Source organism: Petromyzon marinus, chromosome 14 (genome assembly GCF_048934315.1).
Source record: "Petromyzon marinus isolate PM22_M1 ecotype Great Lakes invasive population chromosome 14, UKy_Petmar_22M1.pri1.0, whole genome shotgun sequence".
NCBI lineage: Eukaryota > Metazoa > Chordata > Hyperoartia > Petromyzontiformes > Petromyzontidae > Petromyzon > Petromyzon marinus.
This window is the reverse complement of record NC_133680.1, coordinates 1,230,183-1,250,940: the sequence shown is the minus strand read 5'-3', so window position 1 is coordinate 1,250,940 and position 20,758 is coordinate 1,230,183. Positions and strand designations below refer to the sequence as shown.

The window sequence follows — 20,758 nt, the reverse complement described above, 5'->3', positions numbered from 1 at the left end:
GGGGGCGAGACGCGGTCGCTTGAGGCAAACCTTTAATGGTGGAACCTGGGCGAGGATCCCACGGTGTGGTGCGACCCGACGTGACCCGACCCGACCCCCAGGCCGTGTTGACCCGGGTGACATTGATGACCCAACGACGTCACCGCTACTGAACTCCAACCCGAGTCGTGAACGCGTAGCTACCGAACGTGACGCTTCATCTCCGTCCGATGCGTTTGCGGGGGGGGAGGGGGGGGTTGTGCCGCTGGATTGTTTGGTTGGAGAGGGTCCCGTAGCGGGCAGCGGAACGTCGGACATCGTGCCCAAGAACTGGAGAGAACGCAACGCAAGGCTACACGGCACAACCGCGAACACCCATGCAGTCGTTTCAGTTACGTGACCGCCAAGTCAGTTACGTTACCGCTAAGGCAGCTACCCTACCGGTAAGGTAATTACGTTACCGCTAAGATAGTTACGTGACCGCCAAGTCAGTTACGTTACCGCTAAGGCAGCTACCCTACCGGTAAGGTAATTACGTTACCGCTAAGATAGTTACGTGACCGCCAAGTCAGTTACGTGACCGCTAAGGCAGCTACCCTACCGGTAAGGTAGTTACGTGACCGCTAAGGCAGTTACGTGACCGCCAAGTCAGTTACGTGACCGCTAAGGCAGCTACCCTACCGGTAAGGTAATTACGTTACCGCTAAGATAGTTACGTGACCGCCAAGTCAGTTACGTGACCGCTAAGGCAGCTACCCTACCGGTAAGGTAGTTACGTGACCGCTAAGGCAGTTACGTGACCGCCAAGTCAGTTACGTGACCGCTAAGGCAGCTACCCTACCGGTAAGGTAATTACGTTACCGCTAAGATAGTTACGTGACCGCCAAGTCAGTTACATGACCGCTAAGGCAGCTACCCTACCGGTAAGGTAGTTACGTGACCGCTAAGGCAGTTACGTGACCGCTACAAGCCCGAGGTTATGAGCGTCAGTGGCACATGTGGAGGTGGTCATCATCACCATCATCATCAGCAGCATCACCATCACGAACATCATGGCCACGAATAAAATCCCCGACGATAACGATTATGACGACGAGGATGATGATGATGATGACGACGATGATGATGAGGGTGATGATGATAACGAGGGTGATGATGATGACGATGATCAATTCGACATCACCACTGGCAGACCCGCGCCCCGTGAGTTTGAGGCGGTGGTGGTGGCGGTGGTGGTGGTGGAGGGAGCGGTGGCTGAGAGCGCGGGGACTCGAATCCGCGTCCCTCCTCTGCCCTCTCGTGCTGCCCGACCCTCGCGGGCTGCCGCGACTGTTGCTGGCGACTTTCATCCAGATTTTTTTTGGCGAAAACGCATTTGCGATCTCCACCACGACCACCACCGTCATCACCAACGGCGAGGGGCGGGGATGGAGAATGATCGGGGGGAAGGGAGGGGTCGGGGAGGGGGGGCGAGCACCGTGGGCTGCGAGCAACGCACACAGACAAAGATCCCCCGAAAAGCCTTAACAGGCTGTGCGGGGCAAGTGCTGTTAACGAGCACCTATGAATTCTGGCACAGCACACGAGGGGGTGGGTGGCCAACACCACGCCCGGCCGCCTTTGTCCCCCCAGTGCTGATGTTTACACACCGCACCGGGTACTCTTTTAAGGCTGAGTCGACCTAAGAAAGGCTCTTGACCGGTTCAAATGTTCACCACTATTGGTGGCCGTGAGCGGAAATCGAACTTGGGTCGCCGGGTTCGTAGCGCAGCGCGCTAACCACTGCACCACCGCTCTCCACAAGCACACGCACGTGCACACACACACATAACGCACACAAACACACACACGCGAACACACGGCGGACCGGACGCGCACGGTGGCCCCGAGAGGTCGCGCGGTTCAGTTCTCACCCGGACCCCGTCGCCTCGGAGCTCCGCGCACTCCGTTCTGCCAGGTGGCCCCTGCGGAGGGAGGGGCAACGAGGTTGTGTGTCGGGGGGAGGCTACGGGGGGGGTACGGGGGGGTGGTACGGGGGGGGTACGAGGGTAGAGATTTGAGATTGAGGGTTGGGGAACACGCGACCGACTTGGCACGAGTTTGTTTCAGTCCGACTCCGCTCCAGACAAAAAGTTGTCCGGTTAGAGGCCCGGGTGCCCCGGAGCGGGCGGGCGCTGTGCATAGCGAGAAGGCAGCCGCCTGCAGTCGCTCGTGTCGACTCTTCCCATTCGAGGGGGGCGGCGGCGTCGTGGCCGTGGACAGGGCGGGTGGGGTAGAGGCGAGGGGGGTGCGGGCGATCTGCTACGACCACTGCCGGGGTCAGCGATCCGCCTGGACCGCGGACCTCGCCACCAGAGCCCCCGCAGCCCCGGTGGCCCCTTCGGCGCCGCGCGGACCGGGCGTGGGGGCCACCCCCCGCGAGGCTCCCCCCGCTCAGCGCCTGGGCAGCAGCGACGGAGCCGACCGCGTTGCACCAAAGGCGACGTCAAAGTGGCATCGCCTCTGAGTTGCCCACACCCCCCACCTTAACCCCCCACACCACGCATCTCCATCCCTATCTTAACATGCGCTTACAAAACGCAGTGTTAAAGAGACACCTGATACAAACGGGGTTTTGTAGGACGTGGGGGGGGGGGGGTCACATCCGTGGGGAGGGCGGGGGAGGGGAGGGCGTGGGAGTCGGGGTTGCTTGCATCGTCGATACACAACGTACGGCTACTGACCATGCAAATAGCGCGGCGCGCACACTCGGCCGCTCCCTCACTCGCGCGACGCGAGACGCACCCGCGCCCAGAGTCCAACCGGGTGCATCTCAGTCTCTTCTTTCTCTATTCGGTTGAGCAGCTGTTTCTGTTCACAAGGGAAGCTCCGTTCGGGATCGATGAGAATAGTCGCCCCTCTCTTCCCACCCCCGCTATGTGTGTGTGCGTGCGCGTGTTTGCTGTTGTTGTTGCATGTTTCTGGGTTACATCTTATAAAACACAAACACATATCGACATTGACACCAGGCGCAGGGGAGAGCCCGGCCCGGGAACAGCTTCGCCTCCTCTGGAATTCACCGTCATCATAATCATCAGCATGGCCACGCGTCGGCAGAATCGTCAATTTTCCGTCCCATTTTTGATTTTTTTTCTGTAGGCGCAAAAAAACTCGCACGTGTCCGGTTCCTCCTCGTCACCAGCGATGGGACGAATCAACGAGACGATGATATGTCCACCTGGCCACCCGTCGTGGGTCGTTCGTGAGGTTTGTGCTCTGGTTTTTTTTTGGTCCGTGATCTGTGATCTGGTTGCGTGAGTTCTGGCGTGGGTGATGATTTGGTGTCGTTGGTGATGATCTGGTTTCATGGGTTATGATCTGGTGTCGTAGGTGATAATATGGTTTCATGGGTTATGATATGGTTTTGTGGGTGACGATCTGGTTTCATGGGTGATCATCTGGTGTCGTGGGTGATGATCTTGCTTTCGTGGGTTATCTGCTTACGTGGATTACGATCTGTTTGCGTGTATACCTGTATGTACGTGTATGCATCTGTATTTGCAATGTGGTTGAGTTGGTGGAGCCGTGAAGCGCTCAGGCTCCACCGGTTCACAGTGACTGGGCCTCTGTGGTTTAGCACCCGGTGTGTGTGGTGGATCCCGTGGTGATCCAGATGGATCTGGTAGAGCTCCATGTGGACGCGGTGGAACTCCAGATTGATCCGGTGATGCTCCACGTGGATCTGGTGGAGCTCCAGGTGGATCTGGTGGAGCAGTAGGGGTCTCGTTTCCCGTGGTCTGCTTTTGCATTCGACTGAGGAGCAACTCGCGGTGGGTCGGGGGAGCGGGGGCTGTGTCCCCCCTCAAGGCTTGCGGCCGTGGGTGGGTCGGTGGGGGGCCCTGTGAGAGCGGGGTCCGAGTGGGTATGATGGGGTCTGAGGGGGTCCGTGCGGGGTCGATGCGGAGGGGAGGACGGGAGCGGGGCTTGAAGAGGTTCCCCTGGACGGGGTCCCGATGGAGGGACTCTGTTCCTTGGAGAGCTGAGGGAGAGAGGGACGGGGGAGGAGGAGAAAGAGGTCCGCACAGATGGATTTACGATCCCAATTTCATTGCATTATTTTAAAAAGAAGAAGAAGTTGGATTCGCATCAGGCCCCATGGTATAGAGTGCTCTCTCCAACTCGCGTCCGCTATACCTCCCTGGCCTCTCATTGTGTTGTGAACAAGGGCCATTGCCAGAAACGTCGCCTATTATATACGTTTTCTTTTTAAGGCCAGAGTGTTATTGACAAGGAACGTGTAGAGTTATTGTTGTTGACAGGTTGTTGACAAGGAGAGTGTTGAGTGGCTGTTATTTTTGTTGTCTGTGCACCATTGCCAAAGCAGTAGCATCATGGATGGACGCACACGCGGCACACACGCGGCACGTGTGTGTGTGCGTGTGCATCCATCTCCTTGTTCAACCAGGAACGCCTCTCTGAGTCTCATGACTCTCTTTCAGGAGGATCCTGCCAGGTTTTCGCAGTAGTCGGGGCAATGATTGTGGCTGCTGCTGTGTGTGAGCGTCATCTCAGTCAGTCGACCCGTGGCACCTGGGTCTACCCCGTGACCGCCTACCAGCGGGCGTTCAACACTTCACGTGGCCTCAACGTTCACATAGCCTGGCACAATTGCCGTGGTGACGTCACCGCCACTTAGTGGCGAATGGCGGCTGTTGTTGTTGTTTGTAATCCCAAACGGAGCAATTTTTGCGGTGTAATTTTTCAAATTTTCGTGAACCTTCCGGACTTTGACGCTGGCACACAATGTGCCTCACGGGATCACGAACGTATACTGCACTGGGTGAAGCAGATGTGCGCGCAGTCGTAGTATTACCGTGGTTAACACCACGCAGCGCAGTGTTAACCAGGGCGGCCGCTGGATTCGAACCGCGAACCTCTGCAACGAACACAGAGAACGCGCGACCGCTAGGCCACGTCACCGCCTCAAGCATTAACGCGGAGTTCACCTCCTGTTATTGTGAGGTCGATTTGATTCCTCTTCGACCCATGATGTGTCCCGGTTCCCCACCCCCCCCAACCAATCCTCCTATCAACAGGCACGTGCAGCGTGTGTGAGCCGATCGGTCAAACACGTGGGAGGGTGGCGATGCCCCTGAGTTGGTGAATCTCTGGCTCGTTACAAAAAATAAACTATTTTTTATTTCACCAGGTAAGGCCCGCTGAGCTATGTAGCTCTTTTTTTAAGAAGCGACCTGGCCACAAATGACAGCTCAACGAATCGGCTTATCGTGTGGACATTTATAGCAGCCAAAGACTCTAAACGCGTGGTGATGTTGATTCTAAACGTGGAGGGGAAAATCGGAGGACCCGGAGAAAATCCCACGCGACCACGGAGAGAGAGACTCGCACACTCCAAACATAGAGCAGGCGTCAGGGTCGGGATCGAACCCATGGCCTCCCGTATACCCGGCGAGGTAGTGAACATCTCCTAGACACCGTGGCGCCTTGCGCAATAGGACCGTGGATCATCCATTCTGATTTTTGTAAATTATTTACATTCTACTGCTGGGAGTCGCATTTTACATTTGTAAGCCCCTCTTGTCTGTCTGTTTGTTTTATGCGCGGAAATATATTTGGCTTGCTGGTCGAAATAACTTGGGTTGCTTCCCCGAGTCTCCTTAGTCTCAGAGATGGCCTTCGTCTCAGTGAGATCTTACAATGTTCAGAGCGCTAGTGTATGTATGTTGAACTTCTTTCGCACCCTACGTAGCCAACCGCGCGCTACGCTACGACCTGCGCATAGCCTAGGTTGACTCAACCTAAATCGAGTATCTGGTACGATGTGTAAATACAACATGTGATGCGTTACACACGTAAAGAAAACATATTATCACTGGGAAGACAAAGGCGGCTGGCTGTGGTTGTTGGCCAAACAAACCCTCGTGTGCCTTACCGGCTTTCATAGTTGCTACTCGCTAGCATCACTTGCCCCAACAGTCTGTGAAGGCCATGGGGGGGGGGGGGGGTCTTTGTCTTTTGCAGTTCGCAATCTCACTATGCGTTGTTGTGTGGCATTATCTGTTGAAGAAAATATAATCGGAAATCCATTCTGTGTCCACGACAAAACTGCCCTCTTTAGTCCATCAGACTACTACTATTGGCTTTCCAGCTAACGAGGCCCCATATCTAACAGATAGGGAGAGTCCTCGCCACGAAACATCTGGGCAGTTCGCCAACATTGCTTCAAGCAAGCCCGGCTCTGCTGATGAGACACTGAATGTCGAAACCGGTAACAGACGATAGCCCCTTGACTCCCGCCCCCCTCCACCCCACTGCCCGCCCCAGGTCGCCCCCCCCACCCCCTTTTCTCCTCTCCCCGTAAAAGTGCTCAGGAAGTTTGGTGCAAAATTCCAGCTCCAATAAATCTCCCGTGGCAACAGCAGCGGCAACAACAGCCATTAGAGCGGCAGCCGTGGCAGGAAGCTGTTAGCGAATTGGCGATGTGCGCGCGCGCGTGTGTGCACGTGTTTTTCGACGCGTGTGTTTTACGTGTGCGTGTTTGTCTATGTGTGTGTGTGTGTGCACATGTGCACGTGTGAGTGTCTGCCCGTGTTTGTCTGTGTGTTTGCACGTGTGTGTGTGTGCGTGTGCGCACGTGTTTGTCTATGTGTGTGTGCACGTGGGTGCGTGTGTGCACGTGTTTGTCTATAATGTAGTGTGTGTGTGTGCACGTGTGTGCGTGTGTGCACGTGTTTGTCTTTGTGTGTGCGCGCGTGTTGTCTATGGGTGTGTGTGGGTACGTGTTTGTCTATGTGTGTGCGTGTGTTTGTCGGTGTGTGTTTCCGTGCGTGCGTGGGGGAGCAGTGGTGTAGTGGTTAGTGCGCTGCGATATGAACCCGGCGAACCAAGTTCGATTCCTGTGCACGGCCAACACCAGTGACGAGTTGATACCGGTCCTGGACATCCCCTATGTCGACTCAACCTCAAATGAGTACCTGGTGCGGTGTGTAAACATCGCCACTAGGGAGACAAAGGCGGTCAGGCGTAGTGCTCGCCACCCACCCCCTCGTGTGCCGTTCCGGCCTTGATAGGTGCTCGCTAACAGCACTTGCCTCAACAGTCTGTAAAGGCTATACTGGTGATCTTGATCAGTGACGATTATTTGAGCCGGTTCTGGGCATCCCCTAGGTCAACTCAGCCTCAAACCAGTACCCGGCGCCAGCCAACAGCCCTTGCCCTAGCAGTCTGCTCGAGGCTACACGGGGGATCTTTGTCCTCTTTGTGTCTGCCAGGAATCTCGAACACCGCTCGGGGTGTTGACGCGGGACCTCGCCCGTCGGGCGATTCGCGGTGAGCTGGGAGCGCCCATAACCTGCGGGGGTTGAGAAAGGTGACCCGGTATTGGCCAAACATCCCCAAAATTATGGTTAAAAATAAACAAAATATATGACCAATAATTTTTTTTACCAGAAAATGAAAAAAATTCCATTGGGCGGAATTAATTGAAGAAAATGGGGAGTGAGAATTCTGGCAACAAATCTGGCAACTTGCGTGATCGTTCTGGTTGTAACTATCAGCGAGCCATCGGAAAATCCCCTATTGTTAAACGTGTGTGGATGCGAAACGTCGGACTACCCAATTGTTCAACGCTTGTGGATCGCCCTTTAACCCTACCGGGTGGTGCTGAAGCGGGCCATAAATCAGCCCACGTTTTGTTCACGCGACAAACTTTATTTAATTGGCGGCGTCGGGTGGAGGAGGGCTCACAACACGAATGGAGACTGTTTAGACGACGCGGTGGCTCCAACCGTGTCGCTCCGCTGCCTCGCGTGCGCGATCGTTCTTGGGGGGGGGGGGGTGGGGGTGGGGGGATCGGCGGCACAAATTGCTCCGCTTGCTTCCCGCGCCCTCCGCTCCTCCTCTCCTGCTCACGATGGGGTTTTTTCTCTATTTTTTAAACGACAGGTCAGAGGTCAAGTTGGTCTCAGATTGGGTTACCTTCGCGCCCCGCGAATTCCCAGAATGCTTTCTGCGTGGCCACGGCAACCACGAACGGCTGCCCCCCCCCCCCCTCTTGGCCAGTGTAAGGGGATGGATGGGAGTTGTGTGGGGATGTGAGGGAGGGGGGGAGCCCCCACCTCAATTGTTCCCCTTTTCACAGAGACCCAAATCACAGGCCCTGCTCGGGGGGTTTGCTTCGAAAGCTGCCATTACGCGGTAATAGCAGCAGCAGCGGTGGCAGCGGCAGGGATGGGAGAGGGGGGGGACCGACATCATCGTCATTTTCATGGTCGTCACCATCATCAGCATGATGAGCATCGAGGTCATCGTTGTCAGCATCACGGTTATCATCGGCACTGCCACGATCACCAGCCTCATCAGATTCATCATCATCATGACAACAATAATTATCATGAACATCACGGGGTCAACTTCATCGAATTAAGACTCATCATCGTTATCATCATCACGATGATTACGGTCACCATTATCCCCATCATTAAGACAAAGATCACCCGTATAGCATCAACAGACTTTTGGGGTAAGTGCTATTAACGGCACACGAGGGCGTGGGTGGCCAGCACATGTATCCCTAGTGGCGATATTTACACACCGCTACACCAGGTATTCATTTGAGGCTGAGTCGACCTAGGTAGGCCCAGGATCGGTTCAGATAATCGTAGCTGGTGTTGGCTGTGAGCGGGAATCGCACTCGTGTCGCCGGGATCGTAGCACAGCACGCTAACCGCTCACTACCGCTCCCATCATTAACGCGCACACACACAGACACACACAGAGACACACACAGACACACACACAGACACACACAGAGACACACACAGACACACACAGAGACACAGACATACACAGAGACACACAGACATACACAGAGACACACACAGAGACACACACACAGAGACACACACAGACACACACAGCGACACACAGACACACACAGACACACAAACAGACACACACAGAGACACACACAGACACACACAGAGACACACAAACACAGACACACAGACACACACAGACACACACAGAGACACACACAGACACACACAGACACACACAGAGACACACACAGAGACACACACAGACATACACAGAGACACACACAGACACACACAGAGACACACACAGAGACACACACAAACACAGACTCACACAGACACACACAGATACAACAACAACAACAACCGCCATTCGCCACTAAGTGGCGGTGACGTCACCACGACGCTTGTGCCAGGCTATGTGCACCCTGAGGCCACGTGAAGTGTCGAACGCCCGCTGGCAGGAGGTCACGGGGCAGACCCAGGTGCCACGGGTCGACTGACTGAGATGACTGGCTGATGCACCACCTGTGCCCCCTACTGTGCCAACCTGCTGTGCTTTAGCCACCCGGCGCTCCGCTCGCTGTTGTGAGCGTCGCTCCTCCGCCCTCCGTTGTTGTTGGAGGGCGACTGCCTCCAACTGCCCAGTAGCATCCTTCACGAGCCTCCTCCACAGAGGCCGATCTTGACACCGCTGGTACCAGTCATCGGCAAGTCCACTCAGCTCCACGTCCTCCTGTACCACATCACTCCATCTCTTCTCTAGCCCGTGCCGCGCCCGCTTAGCCCCCTCAATCCGGCCAAACAAAAGCTGTTTCGGCATGCGGTGGCTGGGCATGCGGGCTACATGACCCAGCCATCGCAGCCTTGCCTGCCGGAGGAGCTCACCGATGGGACCCTGCCCAGATCTTTCAAGGATTTGTGAGCTCCTCACACAATCCAGTCTGGTTAAACCCAGGATGGATCGTAGGCAGGTCAGCCTAAATGTTTCTAACCGGCGAAGATGTTCCATTAGGGGGGTCCACGTTTCGCAAGCGTAGAGAAGGGAGGGAATGACCGTGGCCGAGAAGACCTGAAGCTTAGTGCGGAGCGACAGACCAGGTAGCTTCCACACAGCGTTACGCAACCGATGAAAAGATATTGCCGCTCGACTGATTCGGAGTGAGACCTCTGCTGTTAAACTGGAGCCAGTCATAAGCACACTGCCCAGGTATGGGAAACTCTCCACTCTCTCCACAACTGCCCCATCACCGATTGGGAGTTGTGGGGGTGGAGTGTCCGATGGTACAAAATACCCAGGCAGGTGCTTAGTTTTGGTGGGGCTGATGGTAAGGCCCCACCTCTTAGTGACACGCTCCAGTCTCAGCAGCAGCGTCTCCAACTCCTCCTCTGACTGAGCAGCTATTACCAAGTCATCAGCATACATAACGTGGTTGAGCAATAGGGAGCCATCCCTTGACCGCACCCGGGCATCGATTAGCCTCCCATTATATCTGTACCATATGGAGATTCCCCCGGTACAGCTATTGAAGGCTTCACGAACTACGTGGTCAAAATAGATGTTAAATAATGTGGGAGCCAGAGGACATCCCTGTCGCACCCCAAGGTGTACAGGGAATGGCTCTGACTCCCGGCCACGTAGTTTTACCCGGGCCCGCTCACCATCATGAAGGTCCTTAATGATCGTGAGCAGAGGGTCAGGTACTCCAAAAGCACGAAGAACGACCCAGAGCCCAGGCCTACTGATGGTATCATAGGCCTTGACCAGGTCAATAAAGCAGAGATGTAGGTCTTGTTGGAATTCCCTACACCTCTGCTGTAGCAGACGGACAGAAAATATGGCATCTGTGCAGGACCGCCCTTTCCTGAAACCGCATTGGGGCTCCGCAAGCCTCTCCTCAGCATGCCTGGCAAGGCGATGCTGAATAATCCTTGCCAGGACCTTTCCCGGCACACTGAGGAGTGAGATGCCCCTGTAGTTGTTACAGATACACACACAGACACACACACAGACACACACAGAGACACACAGACCCACACAGAGACACACAGACACACACACAGATATACACACAGAGACACACACAGACACACACAGAGACACACAGACACACACACAGAGACACACACATACACACACAAAGACACACACAGACATACACAGAGACACACACAGAGACACACAAGCGTTGGTGTACGGTGCTATTTCAAGAATATTTTGATGTTTTTTCCTGGATTTTCTGTTTGCACATGCACAAAGTCACCTTAAGATGTTTTCTTGTTCATGTTTTTTTTGTTTGTTGCGGTTGCACCCGATTCAAGAACCGAATGGCTCACAGGGCTATACCAAATAAACGAAACTACGAAACACACAAACACAGACACACAGACACACACAGACACACACAGAGACACACACAGACACGCACACAAACACACACACAGACACACACAGACACACACAGACACATATATACACACAGAGACACACAGACACACACACAGACACACACAGAGACACACACAGACACACACACAAACACACACAAACACACACACAGACACACACAGACACACACACAGACACACACACACAGACACACACAGACACACACACAGATACACACACAGAGACACACACAGACACACACAGACACATACACACACAGACACACACAGACACACACACAGACACACACACACACACATAGATACACACACACAGACACACACAGACACACACAGACACATGCGCGCACCTCCACGCTCTGAAGAGGACTATCTGAGTTAGATTCCTGGCCACGGCTCATATCAGTGGCGAGCCAAATCTAAATCGCTCCTGTGTCTCTCCGCACTGCAACCCGCACCAACCAGCGTGGTGAAGTATGGTCACATAGCCCCCATTGCGCGATGGGGGTTATTATGGGTTGACAAGGAGGGGGCGGGGGGCTGTATAGCTCACTGAGAGGCAGCGCAGTTGGGTGGGGGGTGTGGGGGTGGAGTTGGGGGGTGGGGCTGGGGGATGTGGGGGATGGGGGGGCGAGCACCCCCCCCCCCCTGTTTGTCCTGGTAAATGAGGCGGCACTCAGCTCGCGGGACAAACACGGGGGGAGGGGGGATGTGGGGGGTCGGGGGGGGGGCTATGTGTGCGCGGTGGAAGCAGAGAGAGACGGGGGATCAGGAGGAGGGGGCAGGGTAGTTAGGGGGGGGGGGGTAGACCCACAGGGATTAAGATGTCTCATCCATTGTCTCTCTTTTTGTGATGCAAATTCCAGCATCGGGGCGCGAATTGCAGCGCGAGTGCACGGGCCGACGCAGCCCCCAGCCCCTCCCCCGGCCCCTCCCCCAGCCCTTCCCCCAGCCCCTCCCCCAGCCCCTCCCCCCCTCTCTGCCACCAGCCCGAGCTGAGTGCAGAGTCTGGCCACCCGGCATCGGTCCGCAACTACCATCACCATCGTCATCGTAGTCGTCATTCAGGCAATCTCTCTGGAATCTTCCATCTCTTCTTTATGAAGAAGGGACATTGCCCAAAACGTTGCCTATTACATTGGTTTGCACTTAGAGTACGGTGGTGTCATTGACGAATATGTTGAGGTTGCCTGTCGTTCGTGCTGTTGTACGGTATGCAGATAAAGGGGCAGCCCCGCAAGTACTTGCCCGTGCTGGCCTCCACTCCAGGGCTCCTGTACAGAGTACTCGGCCTACTCTTCCACACTGCCCAGTACGTCTTGTGAGGGGTACGAGCTGCCAACACGCGATCCCCCAAACTCAGCCTTAGAAATGAGAACCTGGTGCGCCCCGTACACGTCAGCGCCAGAGAGACAAAGGCGGCCGGGCGCGGTGCTAGCCACACGACCCCCTACGTGTGGCGCCCCGGCCTTCGTGGGTTGCTACTCGCGAACAACACTTGCCCCGACAGCGCGCGCGTGTGTGTGATGTGTGTGTGAGACGTGTGTGTGTGTGTGATGTGTGTAGAGCGAGTGTGAGACGTGTGTGTGTGTGATGTGTGTAGAGCGAGTGTGAGACGTGTGTGTGTGTGTGATGTGTAGAGCGAGTGTGAGACGTGTGTGTGTGTGTGATGTGTGTAGAGCGAGTGTGAGACGTGTGTGTGTGTGATGTGTAGAGCGAGTGTGAGACGTGTGTGTGTGTGATGTGTGTAGAGCGAGTGTGAGACGTGTGTGTGTGTGTGATGTGTGTAGAGCGAGTGTGAGACGTGTGTGTATGTTTGTGATGTGTGTAGAGCGAGTGTGAGACGTGTGTGTGTGTGATGTGTGTAGAGCGAGTGTGAGACGTGTGTGTGTGATGTGTAGAGCGAGTGTGAGACGTGTGTGTGTGATGTGTGTAGAGCGAGTGTGAGACGTGTGTGTGTGTGATGTGTGTAGAGCGAGTGTGAGACGTGTGTGTATGTTTGTGATGTGTGTAGAGCGAGTGTGAGACGTGTGTGTGTGTGTGATGTGTGTAGAGCGAGTGTGAGACGTGTGTGTGTGTGCGTGATGTGTAGAGCGAGTGTGAGACGTGTGTGTGTGCGTGATGTGTGTAGAGCGAGTGTGAGACGTGTGAGTGTGTAGAGCGAGTGTGAGATGTGTGTCTGTGTGCGTGATGTGTAGAGCAAGTGTGAGACGTGTGTGCGTGATGTGTGTAGAGCGAGTGTGAGACGTGTGAGTGTGTAGTGCGAGTGTGAGACGTGTGTGTGTGTGCGTGATGTGTGTAGAGCGAGTGTGAGACGTGTGAGTGTGTAGTGCGAGTGTGAGACGTGTGTGTGTGTGCGTGATGTGTGTAGAGCGAGTGTGAGACGTGTGAGTGTGTAGTGCGAGTGTGAGACGTGTGTGTGTGTGTGCGTGATGTGTAGAGCGAGTGTGAGACGTGTGTCTGTGTGCGTGATGTGTGTAGAGCGAGTGTGAGACGTGTGAGTGTGTAGAGCGAGTGTGAGACGTGTGTCTGTGTGCGTGAGGTGTGTAGAGCGAGTGTGAGACGTGTGTGTGTGTGCGTGATGTGTGTAGAGCGAGTGTGAGACGTGTGTGTGTGCGTGATGTGTAGAGCGAGTGTGAGACGTGTGTCTGTGTGTGTGATGTGTGTAGTGCGAGTGTGAGACGTGTGTGTGTGTGTGCGTGATGTGTAGAGCGAGTGTGAGACGTGTGTGTGTGCGTGATGTGTAGAGCGAGTGTGAGACGTGTGTGTGTGTTGTGTAGAGCGAGTGTGAGACGTGTGTGTGTGTGCGTGATGTGTGTAGTGCGAGTGTGAGACGTGTGTGTGTGATGTGTGTAGTGCGAGTGTGAGACGTGTGTCTGTGTGCGTGATGTGTGTAGTGGGAGTGTGAAACGTGTGCCTGTGTGCGTGATGTGTGTAGAGCGAGTGTGAGACGTGTGTGTGTGTGCGGGCGTGTTTGTTTGCGTGTGTGGTGGGTGACGTGTGTATGGTGTCTATGTGGATGTGCGTGTGTGTATGGTGTCTATGTGGATGTGTGTGTATGGTGTCTATGTGGATGTGTGTGTGTTTGGTGTCTATGTGGATGTGTGTGGTGTCTATGTGGATGTGGTGTGTGGTGTCTATGTGGATGTGGTGTGTGGTGTCTATGTGGATGTGTGTGTGTTTGGGGTCTATGTGGATGTGTGTGTATGGTGTCTATGTGGATGTGTGTGTGTGGTGTCTATGTGGATGTGGTGTGTGGTGTCTATGTGGATGTGTGTGTGTTTGGTGTCTATGTGGATGTGTGTGGTGTCTATGTGGATGTGTGTGTGTGTATAGTGTCTTCGTGGATGTGCGTGTGTGTACGGTGTCGATGTGTGTGTGCGTGTGTATGGTGTCTATGTGGATATGTGTGTGGTGTCTATGTGGATGTGTGTGTGTGGTGCCTTCATAGGTGCTCGCTAACAACACTTGCCCCATCACTCTGGTATGGCTATACAGGGGATCTTTGTCTTTGTGTGTGCGTGCGAGTTGGCAGTCGCAGTGTCTCCTTCTTCCAGTCGAAACCTCCTTCCCCTCTTGCACTGGCACCCAGACCCCCCCCCCCCCCCCGTGTCCCCCCCGCCCTCCACCCCCCGTCCTCCACCCCCCGTGTCCACCCCCCCCGCCCTCCACGCCCACGTGTCCGGCTCCCTGACCCTGACAGATCCCCGAGCTCGCAGCTCCAACAGCTGCCGTCGACATTTTGACCTGAGCGGGATCTGAACTCTCCCCCTCCCCCACAACCCTGGGCACCCGGCCCCTCCCCTCCACCCCCCCGTTACCCCCCTCCCCTCCACCCCCCGCGTCACTCCCTGCCCTCCTTAGCACTTCTCCCCTCTCGCCACGACTCTCACCCCTTCACCCCCATCACCTCAGCTCCCCATCGCTCTCCTCGAGTTAAACGATGGGGGGGGGGGGGGGGGTAGCTCAACCCCAGCGTTAAACGAGACGTAGACCCAGGCTGACCAGCGAGGTGAAGTATGGTCAACTGACCTCCACGAGCGGCACGGCGCGGATTGACACGGGAGCTGCACCCTGACACGGCGCCCACGGGTCACGTGACGAAGTGGTTAAGGCGCAGCGCCACACACCCCGCTCACCCGAGTTGGACACCCAACAACGGCTAACATCAGCGGCGATTATGTGGGGCCTGCCCTAGGTGCGGTGTTTAAACATCAGCACAGGGAAGACAAAGGTGGCCGGGCGCGGTGTTGTGGGAGAGGGGAGTGGGGAGATACCTGCGCCGCGCTGCGCTCGATCCTCGCATCTGCCGGGGGTCCCGGCCGCCAAAGAGGAGCGGGCTCGAGCGTGTGGGGGTGAGGCTCGTGGGGGGTACATCGCCCCCCCCCCATCGTCAGACGGCAGGAGGGGATTTTCGGGGGGCGGCTCAATTCTGGGATGGGGGGGGGGGGTCCCTGCAGAATGGCGGGGCTGGGCGCTGGCTGGGGAGCGGGGTCATGGGGAGGAGGTTGTAGGTGGAGTCGATTCACGTGGCTCATCTAGGGGTCGGCGGGATGGGGCAGTGGGGGGGACACAGGAGAGGGGTCATAGGGGTCAAACGGGGGGGAGGGGCACATCGCCTCCCCCCCCAACATCGCGTCGTGATGTTCATGATCACAGATTGTGACGACTCCGAGTCGCGAATCCCATGGGGGTAGTTAAAGCAGTGGGCACGTTCGTTACAGTCACACGGCCTCGTTCGTGACCCCACGGCACTATACATGGGTACGAGACGGTACATCGGCAAGTCGTGCGTGGTGGGGTAAAGTGTGGGCACTCCCCACCTCTTTCAAGACATCTGCCCAGTGTGCAAGTGTGGGCAAAATATTCCCCCCCCTTCTATAGAAGGGCTCGCCAACAGTGGCGTGAGCAAGCACTTGCAGGGCTGCACCTTTACCTCTTTACCGGTGTCCGGTAAACATCCCCGGTTCGTCACACCGCGATTCGAGAACAGATCGATGAATCCACCCATTGCCACATGACCCAGGGCTAAGCGCTGGTGATTAATGTACTTGGTGGTAAATTTGCCTCTCACCACCATCATCATCGTCATCATTATCGCACCACAGCTGCAGGGAGACCCGAGAACATTCTGGGTTCGCATTCACGGAGGGGATCAGAGTCGCGGGGGGGGGGGGCATGGAGGGGGGGGGGTCAAAGGGTGGTGGCGGAGGGAGTTGGGGGAGGGTTGCCACCTCTGAGCTACACACAATCGGGACACATCGGAAGATTTCTCACAAAAGCAGGGGGAGAGCTCCATGTGGTCGTTGCAGAGATTCCGGGTTCGCACCCAGCGACCGCCCTGATTATTACAGCAGTGAGTGATAACTATAACACTACTACTACTACTTCGCTCCGTCTGCTTCACTCACAACGGACGTTCGAGATCCCGTGGCGTCATTCGCAAAGAGTGGTCTACTGTGTGCCGGCATCATGGACCAAGTTTTCCTAATTGTCTAGAACGACGCCGCACGTTCCTCACTTGGGATCACACGCACACACGCAGCAGGGATAATCGCCCCCCTACTGGCAGACTCATGCCCAGGGACAGCTGCTACTGGGGGTACCCCTAGGCTAGACCACACAACGGCAATCATCGCCCCCCTACTGCCAGGCGGATGCCTCCACGTTACCCTTGCAAAGAGACTCTGTGTGCTGCTCTCTCGAGTTCTCACTCTGGTCACACACAAAACACGTGTTGAATCGTTATTATTGCGCTACGGATAAAGGCTGGAACTTTATTGAAAGGTTCGCCAGGACGCCCACAGCTATGATTAAGGAGTCGTTGTGGAGAATGTTCAAAGCAAACTTAACATCTAAACGTCCCGGATTTGTTCTCTCTACGTACACAAAGTATCTGTTTTTTTTCACATCCCACCAGCCACACGGCCTTCCTTCCGGAAGTGAGTCCGATATAATCGGCCACAGACTCTGCAGCGGTGTGGACACGCAGCGTCTCATCGGCAGCAGGGCCCTGGCTCGCTCGCTGGACCCGCTGCTGCCGAGCTGCCCGACGCCGCCTGGAGACGAGAGATCCCCCCCCTCCCCCCCATAGCTCGACGCGTGACCGTCGCATACATTGAAAGTACACACGCGCGGCGCGGTCCAGACGTCCCTCCTTGTATCGGGTCGGGCTTGCTGGAACCAATGCTGGGGGGAGGGAGGGGGGGTCATAGTGGAGGAGGGGGGGGGAGATCGGGAGCCGCTTGCGAGCGCGGCGCCCGGGGTCCGAGACTGGGCCGCAGTAATTGGCACCGGTAATTGCGGGGTTGCATGGCGAGGGGAGAGGAGGCCGTCCGAACGGAGAGGGCACCTGAGCGGTAATTGTTGGTTGTAGGGAAATAGCTTCGCTGGTGATGGCTTCCCCGCCCCCATCCCCATCTCCAGTGCTGCCGCTTTGATGGGGTGAGGGAGCTGTAAGGGTTGGGGGGGGGCACCCCCGGGGAGCACTGGGGGAATCACCCCCCCCGCCCTCCCCCCACCCTCCCCCACCACCACCTTCATCCTCTGCCGGTGATTTCACGAATCGTCGCGTTTCGTAAATCGCGATTCCATTCAACAGCCGCTGCTGCACTCGGAAGATCGCGGAGAAACATCGCGGCCTCTCGCGGCTGGAGGCGGTGACGCGAAGTGGCCATCAGTGTGTCCCGCCGACTCCACTCTCTCCCTCCGCACTACCACGCTCCTACTTTCTCTACTGCCGTACTGTAACCTTCGGGCTGCTGTTTGTGACAATTGGGGGGGGGGGGGGCGGGCAAGGGGGGGGGGCGGGCAAGGGGAGGGGGGGCGAGGGGGGATGGGTAGAGGGGGCCCGGCGTGCGCTGTAAGGTGAGCCCCGCGCATAGCCCGCATAGCTGCGCCAGCAGTAGGTAAGGTATTGTTTTGAGTCCTGATGGGCTCGGCTCCTCACTTCAAAGGGGCATGGGGATGGGGTCCCTTCCGCGACCTCTATCGCCTTTCTGTCGGCACGCAGAATCACCACCCCCCCTAAACACCACGGTTACCCCCCCCCCCGCCACAACCGTACATGGACCGCCTATACCCCCTCCTGAGAAATGGGGACTTGCATCAACACGCCCCCCCCCCCACCGCCCCCCCCCACCGCCCCCCTCCCCTTCCGGGCAAGGAGCGAAAAGCCACGTGCGGGGTTGTTCCATCCGAACGGCCACGCGAGCGATCGCCCCACCGCTACAAAGAATCTCCGCCTCCAGTTCCCTGGCTGGCTGCTGGCTGGGCTCCTTCTCTACCGCACCCTAACCCGCACCTCCCATTAGCACGGTTGGCTACGTACGGTGCGAAGGAAGTTCAACACACACACATCGCTGCTGCGTGACGGAACTAGCTGGGTAACTGGCTAAACGGGGTTGCGGGCGTTGCAGGTAAACATTGAGTTGGATTGAACTGGTGGAAAATGAAGTTCGTAAGACGTTTAATAATAATAATGATGGATAGTGACACCGAAGAGGCGAGGGTAATGAATACAGAAGACCACGGTTCAATTAAAATCGCTCTAACGTTTCAATTCGTGCTCCTGTTAACGTGCTTTTTTTCGCCAAAATATTCTTTAAATAATTGAGAAAATATTTGTTTTGAACCTCATTATACATATAGTATCTTTGGCATTTTATTACTACATTAAAACAAAATCTGGATTACTCTTTGTGCTCCGAGTACAGGAGGATTGTGAGACTTGCATAGACAGAGTATTTGTTTACCTAACGCAGCAGGTACTACTCGATTGCAAACTAATTTCCATAGAACTGCTTTTTGTGTTTAGTTTGCTGTCCTCTCCCTGCACCTCCGATTCGCACGGTTGGCTACGTACGGTGCGAAAGAAGTTCAACAAACAGACTGCGGCTCTCATTTAAGGCTGAGTAGACCTACGGGATGGCCACGACTGGTACCGATAAAATCGCCACGATAACCCGCGTAAGGATGATCCAAAAATCACAGAGACTTCCCTCCTGTTGCTGCGAGGGATCCGGCCACAGTAATGGAGGGGGGGGGGGGGGTGGCTGGTGTCAAAAACTCTGGAGACACAAACCAGGGCAACACCAAAATTCCAAACTCGATTTGCCTTCAGAGCTTCCGTACTGCTAATTAAGTGTTTCCGGAGACAATCGCGCTTAGGGAGGCCACCGCGTCTCCGAACCCCATGCGTGTGCATCGTTCTTCTTCCTCAATTGTCTTCAGTCGGCGGGCGGGAGCGCACGTGACCTCGTCACTGCACCACTTGTGACGTGGGGGCGGGGCAGGGCCGGTTACCCCTCCCCCTTCTCCACCCCCACGCTCCCCTCCGCAAACGGGTGTCACTAACCGAGCACAGCGCGAGACCCACAGAGCATTAACACTTCTCGTGCCACGGTAGTAAAGGCGGCGGGTGGGTGGGGGGAAGAGTGACAGAGATGGGGGAGGGGGGCCAGATGACTCCCAAGTGGGCGATTAGACTCCTCGTCTCCCTGGGGCCGGGCGGGGTAACCCCTCCCCCCACCCCCCCCTCCCTCTCTCCTCCATCCCCCACCAGACTCGGCACCCTCCCCTCCGTCCCACGCGGGATAAGCGAGGCCCGGTGCTGTCACATCCACAATGGGCGGCAATGGGGCAGGGATTAGCGCTGAGTGCGGGAGACGCGAGGGGAGAAAGGGGTGGGGTGGGGGGAGAAAGGGGGGGGGCAAACGAGGGGGGGCGAGCCAGGCCTCTGTACACACAGTGCCCGCATCACCACACGGCCACACCACACGGCCACACCACACGGCCACACCACACGGCCACACCACACGGCCACACCACACGGCCACACCACACGGCCACACCACACGGCCACACCACACGGCCACACCACACGGCCACACCACACGGCCACACCACACGGCCAACCCACACGGCCACACCACACGGCCACACCACACGGCCACACCACACGGCCACACCACACGGCCACACCACACGGCCACACCACACGGCCACACCACACGGCCACAGGACGAGAGCACCACTACGTGCTTGCATAGCTTCACACCACATGTTGAATTTCTTTCGCACCGTACGTAGCCAACCACGCTGACCACACACAATCACACAGTCACACCGCAACACACAACCACTCACACAATCACACAGTCACACCGCACCACACAACCACTCACACCACACACAACCACTCACACCACTCACACCACACACAGTCACACCGCACCACACAACCACTCACAACCACACAGTCACACCGCACCACACAACCACTCACACCACACACAACCACTCACACCACTCACACCACACACAACCACTCAAACCACACACAACCACTCACACAACCACACAGTCACACCGCACCACACAACCCCTCACACCACTCACACCACACACAACCAGACCGCACCACATTACCAGACACAACCACATAGCCTAACTATAATTTAATTTAAACTGTTTTACACTCGAATACACAGCGCTTATTTGGATAAAAAAACAATCATTCGTCAATTATACTTTGTCATTGAAAGCAAACGTAT

General features: G+C 56.1%; 1 protein-coding gene across 5 annotated transcripts in view; it reads right to left on the bottom strand.

Annotated features, from left to right (window-relative positions):
- Positions 1-15: 15 nt before the first annotated feature.
- The window catches only part of LOC116942482 (ELKS/Rab6-interacting/CAST family member 1-like), a 100,776-nt gene continuing 80,033 nt past the window's right edge, over positions 16-20,758 (bottom strand). For 4 of the 5 annotated variants that reach the window (XR_004402790.2, XR_004402791.2, XR_004402792.2 and 1 more), the window contains 2 exons: positions 15,482-15,742; positions 16-3,997 (listed from right to left, as the gene is read on the bottom strand). The gene's annotated coding sequence lies outside the window, so the exon portion shown is untranslated. The remainder of the gene's footprint in view (positions 3,998-15,481; positions 15,743-20,758) is intronic. The other variant, XM_032954472.2, reaches the window with a different exon arrangement.